General features: G+C 45.3%; 1 protein-coding gene across 1 annotated transcript in view; it reads right to left on the bottom strand.

Annotated features, from left to right (window-relative positions):
* LOC147435033 (putative small nuclear ribonucleoprotein G) overlaps nucleotides 1-14,476 on the bottom strand; it is a 32,287-nt gene that overhangs the window by 9,989 nt on the left and 7,822 nt on the right. The window lies entirely within an intron of this gene.

Here is a 14,476-nt window from a genome sequence, read left to right on the forward strand (position 1 = left end):
AAATCCATGCGACCCACAAAACGTGGAAATCCATACAGTCTGCCACATCTGCATCAACAGTGCATTTAACCAAATACTGTACAATCTACCACATCAACAATTCTATACAACCTACCACATCAACATGCCAGCGCAATTTACAGAAATCACTTCCAAAGGCCAAGCTTTTGATATTTAGGGTTTTTGGCCCACGGCCAGTGCTCTGAAGTTTGTTTAGGTTCAGTTCTTCAATTTCTCTTCTCCAATTGGCCATTTATCTTCCAGTTGGGTATGCCATGTCATCACTTGTGACAGACTTGGCAAGCTTTCAAGACTATTTTTGCACGCAGTTGGAAGACTACAACCAAAGGTTTCTAAAAGTCTACCTTCCGATGTCTTTCTTCAAGTTGATTCCCTTGGAGGACCAATGCAAGTGATATCCAATTAGACTACCATCATCGTTACAAGAGTATTGTCTTTTTGAACAAGTATCAACAATGCAAGAACTTATGGCCCAGGCTACGGTTTATTAAAGATTGTAGTATCTCTGAATAGCCTAATGTGATCTCAATATTTTTTGGGCTTTACGTAGGCAATTTGCCTCAGTGACTATATAAGGAATTCACTGTCCCCATTGTAAATCATCTATCTAATTCATTGCCAAGGTTGATTGGTCTCTCTCTCTCTCTCTCTCTCTCTCTCTCTCTCTCTCTCTCTCTCTCTCTCTCTCTCTCTCTCTCTCTCTCTCTCTCTCTCTCTCTCTCTCTCAAACGGAAGCGCATAACAATATAAAATATACTCTGATAAATAGAATTTATCACTTAATATTGAAACCAAAGGACATAGAGAGAAATTAATAGAGAGAGAGAGAGAGAGTGAGAAGATCGACACGGTACTGGGGACCAAAAGATGGGCTGGTCCCTCCCCTTAAAGAGAATCCTTTAGTAGGGAGAATCTTTTTACAAGCACAAGAACCGAAGAAAACCCCTCCGTTCTAAATCTCTGACTCGATGGTCGTTCCTTCCCGCAAGGGAAATCCGAGAGACGAGCTCTCAATCCTTTTTCCGTCTGTACTCGGAGTCGAGACTCCACAAACAATTTCCGAATTCCGTTCTCGGAACTCCCAAGCGTAGGCCGAAGCCTTCTCGCTTCTCCTTCACGATGAAGTACCTGCAAACACACACGCAAACACGCGACAACAATTCGTATGGCGAATCCACAATAGATACCTGTCGCTCTTTCGCGGGAAAAGCGACTTCCGTGCTTCGTAGCCTCACGATCTCTTGCGTTATCTGGCGACAGAGTCTTCTCTTGCTGACGTTGGTAACCTCCTTTTCAGTGAGGGCATGTGGTGGTTTTATAGCTTCTTCGCCACGGCATGAATAGTTGCTCGCGTAGAGATCGCGGCCGGTTTTTTTTTTTTTTTTTTTTTTTTGTTCTGCCAAAAAAAGAGAAAGAGAAACGTTGGCTGATCTGTTGCCTTATTTATCAGATGGCTACCCACTTATTAAATGGGCGGTCTGCGTATTTTAAAAATAGTCTGAATCTGCCCAAAAACTCAATAAAACCTCATAAGTTAAAAACAATGCTTTCACAGCACTTCCCAGGCATCCTTGGATGCAAGGACCACATGCACAAATGCAATGCAGACATAGATTCCTCGCAGGAAAGCGTTTGCTCTTCCCGAAAAACTCGTTCAAATTTTCTGCTTTTTAAGAAAAGCTTCTCAGAACCCATCTTTATTCTTGTGCTTGCGTCTTTACGCGTATTCCTCTTTCCAGTTCAGATTTCCTCTCGACTATGGTTATCCCCTTTCCGATGCACCCGTCACCCACCTTGTGACGCATCAGGAATACCCATCACCTAGTCCTTTCTTACCGAACTTACGATACAATCCCCTTCACGATGCTCTATGTCACCCATCCTATGACGCATCAGAGATGTCCGTTCCCGAATGGTCGGATACTTCTTCCCGATGCTCCCTGTCACCCATCCGATGTGACGCATCAAAAGTACCCGTTCCTGGTGGCCTTACAGATATTCTCGTTCACAGTGCTCCCGTCATTACTTTGAATGACGCACTAGGAATACTCTGTACTCGGATGTCTCTAGTGAGAAAAACCCTCACTTAAAATTTCAATAATTCATTTAGAATTATTTTTCTTGGTGTTCCAAGTGAGAAAACCCTTCTCACTTATAAATCCAATAATTCATTTTGAACTATTTTCCTGTTTGATAAAGCCAATTTAGCAACTCTCTCTCTCTCTCTCTCTCTCTCTCTCTCTCTCTCTCTCTCTCTCTCTCTCTCTCTCTCTCTCTCTCTCTCTCTCTCTCTCTATGTGTGGCAAGAAAAGGGGTTGTATTCTATGTACATAAGAGACCTTTGAAGATGCACAATGACCTATCACACAAAGAAATTACCAAAGTGGGCTAGCAAGGTGTGAACATACATACATCAAGGTGACCTATATGATGAATGTAAAAGGAACCACGGTAGGGGTGCATAATGCCATGTGATGTAGCCATGGTCTTCACGAAAAAGAGCTGACGATCTCGCCCATCTGTGAAGAAAGACGCATTGACGTTGCTCCGCTGCCCTGGAGGAGTTGGCTGAAAAATCCCACTTGGCACTGATTGCGAAGAGTATGCAACAACTCTTTCCAAATAGCTATCAAAACGGTGGACAGGGGGGACTTAAAGCCCAAAATGGGGGCATAGCGAGCTTTCCACATGGTCCAAAGCATGATGCTACACATCGTGGTGAAAACTATGTCTTGGTGGTAGAAATCCAACTCATGACCTGCATTTCGTATCATCTGTAGAGTACCTGGTCTATATCTTAAGGGAGTAAGCAGGAAGACGAAATCTGTCGGCAAGCCCTAAAAAAAGGTGTGACCCCAAAAATTGCAAAAGCCATGCAACTGCCCCCCACGTCACAAACCCATCATGGATGCCCACTCTAATCAAAAACAACAAACTGCCATCCACACTGGCTGCGCATATAGACAAACCCAAAAACAGTGCCTCAAACACTCGGGCTCCAAAGTACATCGCTGACAAGTCGAATCATGACCAGTGAGTGTTGACCAAGAGCCTACAAGCAATCAAGCACGCGCTATCATCCACATGAAAAAAAAAATCATGTGGTTGATCCAAAGGGTCAAGATGCAGAACCAAAACTATCGCTGGAAAGCTGGGAGGATGCGCTGATCCTACCACACCTCTGACCAGGTGGTTGTCGGGTTCGCAAAAGAAGCCTCCTTCCAAGGGAGATTGTGTACTCAAAAAAGGATAGAGGGACATCATCATCGCTCAACGAAGGCTAGTGCCACTCTCCAGGATCCCAGTCCAATTGAGCAAGGAGATGCCTTGCCAAATCCATAGTCTCCAAAGTGGAGCCTCCTCCACAGTGAAAACAGGGTTGACACGTTCTCCTCTGGAAAGAGCCATGTCACGTGACAAATCCCAACCCTATGTGTCCGTGGACAAGCTACACCATAGGAGGGTTTCCGTCAAGTCCAGTCAAGTTAGATTAGAAGTGATCTAGCACTTTTGTGAGTCTATTCGTAGACCGTGCATGCCCAGTCACTAAGTGTAGATGCATATAGTCACTTAGTGTAGATGCATATCCTCTGGTTGCACACTGCATAAGCATAAGCATTTCCATCAAATTCCATCAGAGTCAATTTGGGGATTTTTCAAATGACTTTATCCCATTTTTCTCTATTTTTAACATTTTTCACTTATTTATTAAGTGACTTTTGTTGGGTACTCAGTAGGGCAAATTGGGTAAGTTAAAACTTAATATATAAGCAAACCCAAGTTAGCACAAAATGGCAGATGAGCAAAGACACAGCAGGCTTCCCCAAGCAACAGGTGTCCCACCCTCTCTTAGCAAGACCCTCTCAAATCCCTTGGAGAGGCCACTCCCTTCCCTCAGCGTTTTCCTCATCGCCATCGTGATCCCTTCCCTTGGCGTTTCAAAGACCAGCCATCGCCATCCCTTAAACCTCTCAAGCCTGGCGTTTTCTCCCTCCACTAGCAACAGCCCCCAGAACCCACTAACGCTAGCATTACCCTTGCATCAGTAGCGATCCCAAGCACCAAAACGCAGCAAGGAATTCAGCCTTCAACCTGCAGGAAGACCAGCGTTTTATCATCAGCGTTCAGCCATTAAAAACGCAGCAGACACTCAGCGTTTTCAGCCGGCAGCAGTTCCTTTAAAAACGCAGCAGTACCCCATGCACTTTAGCGTTTTTCCCTCATTATTCCAGCCCTACAGGGACAGTCAATTTTAGCCACAAGTCACGAGGAAAATCAGTCAATTCAGCCCCCAAAGTGGCACCGGTTCTCAGCCTTGCCCCTTTGTGGACAACAAATACGAGAAGATCCAGATCAGCCCTAGAGTTATTGCCATCGTCGTCACCGGCATAGTCCAAATTGCATCAGTCCATTGCATTCGCATTGAACACCTTTGTGCAATCAAAGTAGACAAATCTCGCCGACGAGAGTGGGGCCTTCGGAGGAGGGTTTTACAACCTCTCGGTGTCGTATCTCTTCTCTCTCCTTCTCTCAGTCTCATTCACTTGCACGCACAATATCCACTCACTTTGTTCGTGATCACAGCACTCTACAAGACGGAAGGCTCTCTCCTTCCCTAAGAACTAAAAGGAACCTTGAGCAATAAAGATCACTAATCTTGAGAAAATACAACATTCATTCCTTTGCACCTTACATTGGTATCAGAGCTTTGGAAGTGTTCTGCATTACTCAAGGGAAGAACCAAGAACCACAAGAATCTTTTTTGCTTGTTGCGGTCGCACGAACTGTCACCAGGAGGTGTATTTTTCTTGTTGCCTTCTGTAAATAAGTATTAGATATATTTATTTTATTTTTACTTGTTTGTCCCAAAACCCTTGAAAAGGTGCAAGTGGACATTGCATGGCCAGTGTGAAACAGCTGCAGCCAAATGGGTTTCTCACATCGGGGATCTAGGTCGGTCAGACAGGGACTGCCCGGGCCAGTTAGCACTGAATTCTGATGAGTATGGAAGCTCGTGTGCACCAAACTGGAATTTGGGCCACTCGTCAAGTCACTGCAACTTTATAAGTTGAAAGGGGCCAGTAAATTAACCCACATTGTAGATGTTGGTCAAATGGTAGTCTTCAATGATGGTCAGGAGACCGATAGGGACGCCATGGAAGCATCTCCTAAAATATAGGGAACTGCTATTTTTGACCGGAAAATGTGTTCGCGTCATTAGCTCTAGAATGACAAGGGGAACATTTTATTGCTCTGCTGCCAAGTCAACTGACGCACCAGTTGAGATATTTTTAGCAGGGAAAGCCCAAACTCGAAAACTAAGCGACGTGTCAGCCTGTGAGCGATTCTGCCACTCTGGGAGGCAAAAACGAGCTGCATATCAACAAAGGGGGTGCCATTTTCAGCCTCAGGTGGATTGTAGCAGGTACAGAAGCTATGGAATGCTTACCTTGCCCTCTATGCACAGTATGGTGACGGGAGTGATGCCCCGCACGCTACATACTGCTCTCTTTCTCCCCTACGTACAGTATGTTATGCCCCACTAGTGGGCTTCTCATTTGACCTATGTACAGTTCTGGGGGTTTATGCACGTTTGCCAAGGCAAGAGCCTTCTGAACAGGAACCGGATTAGCTAATTGCTAATCCCCCACAGGTACGCACAGTTCCATCACGAAAGATTGCGAGTTTGGAGAGTTTTCTCGCGTGAAAACTCGTCCAATTCACAGGGGAACTGTCCCATTACGTGCGGGAGCCCTTGGGACACGCGTAGGCGTGTTCGCTCCGCTAAAAACGATCCGAAACAGGGAATTAAAGCCTGCTGTGTTTTTCTGCAGGTTTAGGGTTTCGCACCTAAACTGCAAGGGAACATCGGGGGAGCCTCGTGAGAGCCTTGGGATGCGTGTTCAGGCTTTTGGGCTGCCGGCAGTGAAAAACAGAGAATTACAGTCCGCTGAATTTCTGTGACAGCTCACCACAAAGCTTCCAGATATCGAGGGAATCCGTCCTAGACAGGTGTTTTTGACCTACAGGGGTTTTTGCGTCGTTATGTTGTCGAAATCCGGTCGAAATCCTGCGTTTTCAGCCCTCGCCAGGTTTGGACAGCTTTGTGAAAGCTTGTGCTAAGTGGTCGGATCGTCTACCTTAATTTGAATAAAGAAATACCGAAAGGGGCGCCAATCTTTGGGGCCTACACGGTGTCGGTCTCGTGTGCGCAGTGACATTCTAGTCGCTGGACGCAACTGTGTTCTCTTCCCTTCTCAGTGCTCTGTGTAAAGTTAACAGGTAATTGAAATAGTACCACCCTCTACGTTGTATAGGCCGGTTATATGGTTCCATCGACGGGATAGTCACTTTTTCTTCAAAAAGTGCAGCGTGGATTGTTGTGGGTGAAAGCAACACAGAGCTTGTCGATATGGCAAAGAAGAGAGACAGACGAAGTACCTGAAGAGGGATCTTCCTCACATGGCACAGAGAAAATTCCTTCAACTCTTCAAGAAGAGGACAGGTTGTTTAGAACTCAACTGCGTTGTTGCATGGACATGTTTCAGCAGTTGGCTAACAACCCAAGGATGCAGGAATTCTTACAGGCTCCGACACAGGGTTTTCAGCCTCCTACACAGGGCATGACTGAGCCGTTGCAGGAAAAGGAGATTTCCAATGCGCAGAGGACTCATGATGCTCGAGGGAAAGCCCATGTGGTTGAGCAACTAGCGGTGTCCAATGATCCAAAGCAACTTGCTTTAGCTGGATAGGAACCGTTTGTGAATGGTCAAGGGAGCAATGAACAGGCTATGCGTCAGACCCTTCCATTACCTAATACTTATCCTGGTTATTTTGGAGGTGGTTCAATGTTTCAAGCTATGGCTGGACCTTCCACAGGTTATATGCCAGGAAATGTGTTCGGGACAATGCAAACAGGCATGGGTAACCCTATGTACGCGAACATGGGTGTCCAACCAGGTTTTCAGGGTGCCTATGGCCAGTTTCGAGTGCCTGGAACACAATTTGGTATGGCTGGTTTTTCGCAGCCATGCGTACAAAATGCAGATATGACAGTGAAAACAGTTGATGCGAGTGCTGGAATGAACACTCATGGAGCACCACTGTTACAGGCACCTGTTTATGATAATGTGGCTCCTTTGAGTTAGCCTAAGGATTACAAGGAAGGTGGGCAGGGAGTGAAGTTTGAAACTTTCAAAGGAACTGAGGACCAATTAAAGGCTTTGACCTTCATACAACAGTTCGATGCAGCTTATGCTGGAGGAAACTTCACGGAATCTTCAAAGATACGCAAGGCTGCCACTTTCTTGAAAGGGAATGTGCTCCAATGGTGGACCGCATTGTTGAACCAGGGTCAAGCCCCAACAACTTTTTGCGCCTGCATGGTTGACAAACACTTTTGAAGTGGATGTAATGACGGAATGGCACGAGTTGAATGCTAAACAGTGTGCGGATCTGGAAGAGTACAATAAACGGTTTTGGGCCGCACTGTTGCCAATCACCTCTTACAGGTTTGTGCCTTTGTCAGAACAAATTGAGAAGTATTGTTGCGGATTGCCCAAGAAAATCAGGGACTACTGCACAAAGACTACTGTCATGAATATGTTTCAATTGATAGAGAATGCAAGAGTGGCCAACAATCTGTCGAAGGGAGATTCCGATGGATTTAATAGCCACAAGAAAGGGGCCCAAGGCAAACAGTTTTCAGCCAAGGGCAATGTTGCAGCAAAGCCTTCTGAGTCTCCTGCAAAGAAGCCCTCCACTGAAGAAGCTGATACGTCCAAGAAGCAATCTAAATCTTCTTCGGAACGAGGACAAGGACAAAAAAGGCATTTTTCTGGCAAAACTTTTCAAGAAAGGAAAGCTCTTAGGGAGGCCAAGAAATGCTACATTTGTGAACAGGAAGGACACTTTGCAAATGAGTGCCCACAGAAGAAGTCACACGATAAGGATGACAAATCAGACCATAAAGGGAAGAAGCCAAAGCCGAGTGCAGGACTTGTTCCAGATTTGGTTGGAGATCAGCCAAACACAGATGCCACGGAGCTGTGCACAGCTTGGGGCAAAGTTAGAGACCAGACAGTGCTGGTTTTCTTTGATCCAGGAGCCCGTGCAAATTTCATATCACCAGAATTGGCATCAAAGTTGGGCATTCGTGCAGAGGAGATGGGTATGACAAGCGAAGCAGGTTTGGCATGCCTAGGACGTTTAGAGCCTGTTACTCCCATTCTGGGAAAGCTTCGTCTGCACATTCAGAGCTATGTGGATGCGAAAGAATTTCATATTATGCCGCTTGAGGGCTGTGATGTGTTATTGGGTATCCCATGGTGTTACAGGTTGCATGCTATGGTGGATACTTACAACAAAAAGATTACCCTTGTACATAGAGGAAAGACTCATGTCCTTGATGTAAAGCTTAAAGGCGAGTCTGTTCCAGTTGTTTCTGCTTCTGCTATTTCATCTGTAATAAAGAATCATCTTTCTGCGTACTTGATCTTTGCAAAAGAAGTACCTCAAGTTGTATCTAATTTGTCTACCTTAGATAAAGACAGGTCAACTTTTTTGAGCGGTTTCAGTGATTGTTTTTTGGACTCTTTGCCAGGGGAGTTACCTCCTGAGAGACCTGAGGATCATACTATAGATCTTGTGCCAGGTTCTAGTCCATTTAATAGACCACCATACAGGGTTAGTGCAGCCCAGCAGAAAGAGATTATGGGTCAGGTCAACGAGCTTTTAGAGAAGGGGCTGATTCAGCCCAGTTCATCCCCTTTTTGTTCGCCTGTACTCTTAGTGCATAAGAAGGATGGTTCATGGCTCATGTGCATTGACTATCGCGCCTTGAATAAGAATACCATCAAGAACAGGTTCTCCATACCGAGGATAGATGACATTCTTGATCGGCTCGAGGGAGCGTCATTGTTTACAAGAATAGACCTAAAGAGCGGGTATCATCAGATATGCATTAGACCAGAAGATGTCCATAAGACTGCGTTCAGGACAACATTTGGTCTCTATGAGTTTCTTGTCATGCCATTTGGTCTCACAAATGCTCCTGCCACATTTAATAGGATGATGGACAGAATTTTTAGACCACATAGAAACTTCATAGGTACCTTCTTTGATGACATGATTGTCTACTCAAAGTCTGAAGAGGAGCATAGGGATCACTTGACCGCAGTTTTCAATGAGCTACGCAAGAATAGACTACTCATCAATGCGAAGAAAAGTGAGTTCTTTTTGCAAGAAATTCACTTCCTTGGGCACATTGTTTCAAAGGATGGGGTACGCATGGATCCCGCTAAAGTGGAAGCAATTAGGTCATGGCTAGACTTGAAGTCCGTACATGACATTCGAAGCTTTCTAGGCTTATGTTCCTATTACAGGAGGTTCATCCGAAATTTTGTTGAGATTGCTTCTCCAATCCATGCACTGCAAGGAAAAGGAGTTACTTTCAAGTGGACAGCCAAGGAAATTTTAGCGTTCAAACACTTGAAAGAGAAGCTGACTTCAGATCCGGTAATTATTTTGCCAGATCTTTCTAAACCTTTTGTGGTTCAATGTGATGCGTGTGGCCATACTCTTGGTGCAGTTTTAATGCAGAATGGCCGAGTAGTTGCATATGAGAGCAGAATTCTTTTGAAGACTGAAAGGAACTTGCAAGTCTATGAGAAAGAATTGCTGGCAGTAATTCATGCTCTCACTAGTTGGAAACACTATTTGCTAGGGGCTGATTTTGTTGTCCAAACGGATCATCAAACCTTGCGATATTTTCTTACACAGACGAAGTTGTCTGAGAAGCACATGCGATGGGCAAACATCTTGTCAATGTTCCATTTTCAGATTGTGCATGTGCAAGGGAAAAAGAACGTGGTGGCTGATGCGTTGTCACGAAAGCCCCAAATTTCAGCAGTGTCGATTCCGTACCATTGTGAACTAGACGAAATGAAGACACAATATGCTAAAGATTCAGATTTTGCAAGGATCTATGACCAGCTTGTTGATGGGCAACATCATGAGCACTATATACTTAAGAATGACTTTCTCATGATGCATGGAAAGTTATGCGTTACTAAACAGTTACGGCCAAAGATTTTGATGGAAAGTCATGCTCCACCTTATGCTGGGCATCGTGGAATTGATGCGACAGTGAAAGGGGTTGAGGCATTCTTCTATTGGCCAGCTTTGCGTCATCATGTTGACACATTTGTAAGATCATGCTTAGTATGCCAAAAAGTCAAATTTGACAGACAAAAGCAACCGGGATTGTTGCAGCCATTGCCGATCCCAGATAGGCCATGGGAAAGCATAGCAATGGACTTTATCTTTGATCTTCCAAGGACGCAACAGGAAATGATGGGATTTGGACTATCATTTGTAGGTTCAATAAGCAGGCCCATTTCATTCCTGTTAGGAAGAAGATAAAGCCAGAACACATGGTCAAGATATTCATGAGCAATATCTTTAAATATCATGGGATGCCTCAGTCAATTGTCAGTGACAGGGATCCACGTATGACGAGTCTTTTCTGAAAGGCATTGTTTGAGAACATTGGCACTACGCTCAAGTTCTCTTCTTCGTTTCATCTGCAAATTGATAGACAATCAAAAGAGGCAAATTCTATTGTCTTGGACCTGCTCAAATGTTATGTCTCAGAGCACAAGGCAACTTGGGAACACCATCTCCCATTGGTTGAATATGCTTACAATAACACTGTGCATACATCAACAGGTAAGGCACCATTTGAGATAGTGGAAGGAGGAAAGAAAGTCCCACCCATTTTGCAGACTAAGGACAAGATATTTGAGGCAGACAAGTATGTGAAAGATATGGATGAAACATACAGGAAGATAAAGATTGCTCTTGAGAAGACTTAGGCTAAGCAAAAGAAAGCTGCTGATCGTCACCGTCGTGAACTTGTATTTTCACTTGGTGATTGGGTACTTTTGCGCTTTGAAAAGGCCAGGTTAAGGAAAAGGAAAGGCAAGGAACGCTTGTTTCCTAAGCTCAGTATGCGATATTATCGTCCTTTTCAGATTTCAGAAAAGATCAACGATGTAGCTTACAGGTTAAAGCTACCAGAAGGCTGGAAAATACATAATGCTTTTCATGTCAGCCTTCTAAGGCCCTTTGTTGGTGATGTGCCAGAGAATATGCTTGATGAGGAACAACCCGAAGTCGAAGAATTGGATGAAATCCTTGTTCCTGAACAGATATTGGCACATAAAGAAAGAAAGGTTAGAGGAAAGGTTGCAAGACGCTATTTGGTGAAGTTCAAGAACTATCCATCATTAGATGCCAAATGGATGGAAGAGTCTGAATTGCTTGATTCACCTCAACTATTGCAATTGTATCTTGAAGCCTTTCCAATGGAACCCACAGTGACTTGATGCAGCCTTTTTGGAGCAAGGCAAGAGCATGGTTCATGATGCTCAAGAGAGTAGTTAAGCAATTGTATCTACTCTTTCCATACAGAATTTAGCTAGAGAAGTTTGTGCTCAAGAGTACACTAGAAGACTTCTATGCTTGATATATGTGTCGTAGCCAGATTGGTGGGATTGTTTAATCGTCCAACGCTGCATTTCCGGAAGCATGTATATCTTGGATTCCCATCATAGAATATATGTGATATCAGGAGATATCTGCATGTATTATTGGCATGCAAGCGAGGTCGCTTGCAGTATTTCAAGGGTGGGGTGTGTCACCAAGAGGTGTATTTTTCCTGTTGCCTTCCGTAAATAAGTATTAGATATATTTATTTTATTTTTACTTGTCTGTCCCAAAACCCTTGAAAAGGTGCAAGTGGACAATGCATGGCCAGTGTGAAACGGCTGCAACCAAATGGGTTTCTCACATCGGGGATCTAGGTCGGTCAGACAGGGACTGCCCGGGCCAGTTAGCACTAAATTCTGATGAGTATGGAAGCTCGTGTGCGCCAAACTAGAATTTGGGCCACTCGTCAAGTCACTGCAACTTTATAAGTTGTAAGGGGCTAGTAAATTAACCCACATTGTAGATGTTGGTCAAATGGTAGTCTTCAATGATGGTCAGGAGACCGATAGGGACGCCATGGAAGCATCTCCTAAAATATAGGGAACTGCTATTTTTGACCGGAAAATGTGTTTGCGTCATTAGCTCTAGAATGACAAGGGGAACATTTTATTGCTCTGCTGCCAAGTCAACTGACGCACCAGTTGAGATATTAGTTGAGATATTTTTAGCAGGGAAAGCCCAAACTCAGAAACTAAGCGACGTGTCAGCCTGTGAGCGATTCTGCCACTCTGGGAGGCAAAAACGAGCTGCATATCAACAAAGGGGGTGCCATTTTCAGCCTCAGGTGGATTGTAGCAAGTACAGAAGCTATGGAATGCTTACAATGCCCTCTATGCACAGTATGGTGACGAGAGTGATGCCCCGCACGCTACATACTGCTCTCTTTCTCCCCTACGTACAGTATGTTATGCCCCACTAGTGGGCTTCTCATTTGACCTATGTACAGTTCTGGGGGTTTATGCGCGTTTGCCAAGGCAAGAGCCTTCTGAACAGGAACCGGATTAGCTAATTCCTAATCCCCCACAGGTACGCACAGTTCCATCACGAAAGATTGCGAGTTTGGAGAGTTTTCTCGAGTGAAAACTCGTCCAATTCACAGGGGAACTGTCCCATTACGTGCGGGAGCCCTTGGGACACGCGTAGGCGTGTTTGCTCTGCTAAAAACGATCCGAAACAGGGAATTAAAGCCTGCTGTGTTTTTCTGCAGGTTTAGGGTTTCGCACCTAAACTGCAAGGGAACATCGGGGGAGCCTCGTGAGAGCCTTGGGATGCGTGTACAGGCTTTTGGGCTCCCGGCAGTGAAAAACAGAGAATTACAGCCCGCTGAATTTCTGTGACAGCTCACCAGAAAGCTTCCAGATATCGAGGGAATCCGTCCTAGACGGGTGTTTTTGACCTACAGGGGTTTTTGCGCCGTTATGCTGTCAAAATCCGATCGAAAACCTGCGTTTTCAGCCCTCGCCAGGTTTGGACAGCTTTGTGAAAGCTTGTGCTAAGTGGTCGCATCGTCTACCTTAATTTGAATAAAGAAATACCGAAAGGGGCGCCAGTCTTTGGGGCCTACAGGGTGTCGGTCTCGTGTGCGCAGTGACATTCTAGTCGCTGGACGCAACTGTGTTCTCTTCCCTTCTCAATGCTCTGTGTAAAGTTAACAGGTAATTGAAATAGTACCGCCCTCTATGTTGTATAGGCCGGTTATACGAACCCAAGTTCGCTTGGGCGTGTCGATTCCTAATCGTGTTTTGTTGAAGAGTGGCAGGAATCCCAAGAAAGAAGGGCTTGTCCAGCCTCCCCTTGTGTCTCTTTTCACTCATTGAGAGCGGACCGTGCACTTAGCGGCCAGCTAATCGACGTGAGGTGGGAAAAAGCAACCTTGGTGTGAGCGCAAGGCCGCCAAGGGATGCGCCCACAGAAAAGGGTAGAACTCGGGTGAAGAGAAGATCCTTCTCCAACGCGATTTGCAAGCGAAAGAAAACCTCAAGAACCCAAGTTCCTCGCGAGCTTAAGACCCCAAGATCATAGTGCATGGTCGTCACCTGAAGCGGCATGGATACTTCGCATTCAAGTGATGAGCATGAGAGAGGCGACGAAGGATTCTCCCCACCAGGAGATTTTTCCAACCCTCCCCCTTCGCCATCTACGCCAGACCCTATGGAGGCAATGGTCAAGCAGACGATGGCCATGATGGATAGACAGGAAGACAAGCGCCTTGCTTTAGAACGTGAGCGCCTTGCTCAGGAGCGTGAGCACATTGCTCTTGCCGCAAAACAAGAAGAAAATAGCCTTGCTCAGGACCGTGAGCGCGACAACAGAATTGCAAGAATGGCCGCAGATCAAGCAGCCAAGGACCGCGAGCGCGAAGAAAGAAACGCAAGATTTGCCGCCCAACAAGAAGAAAATCGACTTGCTCTCGAGCGCAAGCGCGTTGAATGAAATGAACGAAAAGCAGAAAAGAAGGCCGAGCGTGAAGCTCAAAGGGAGCTTCGCAATCAAGAATTTATTGCCCAAATCCTAGCCTCGAAGACCGAACCACCCAAAGATCGTGGGAGTTCGTCAAGTGACGCAAGCCACGATGCGGATTCACACAATCCAGTCACAGAGAAGTTGACTTTCAATAAGTATGACGGTAAGATGAATGCTACTGTTATTTATTCTTGGTTGCATCAATTTAATGCTTATTTTGCGACAACTAAGAAAACAGGCAATAGCAAAGTTTTGACGGCAGCTATGTACCTTGCCGGTGATGCCATAAATTGGTACCAGGCATGGCAAGAGGCACAGCGAGCCGCACACCTAGAGGCAGCCGATGATTTCACACCCCTCTCTTTTAGTTGGGCTGATTTCCAAGACAAGCTCAAGGCGCGGTCTATGCCACCTCAGTACCTTGCACCATTGAAGGACGATT

This window comes from Adiantum capillus-veneris, chromosome 19 (genome assembly GCF_014529385.1).
Source record: "Adiantum capillus-veneris isolate H3 chromosome 19, ASM1452938v2, whole genome shotgun sequence".
Classification (NCBI taxonomy): Eukaryota; Viridiplantae; Streptophyta; class Polypodiopsida; order Polypodiales; family Pteridaceae; genus Adiantum; species Adiantum capillus-veneris.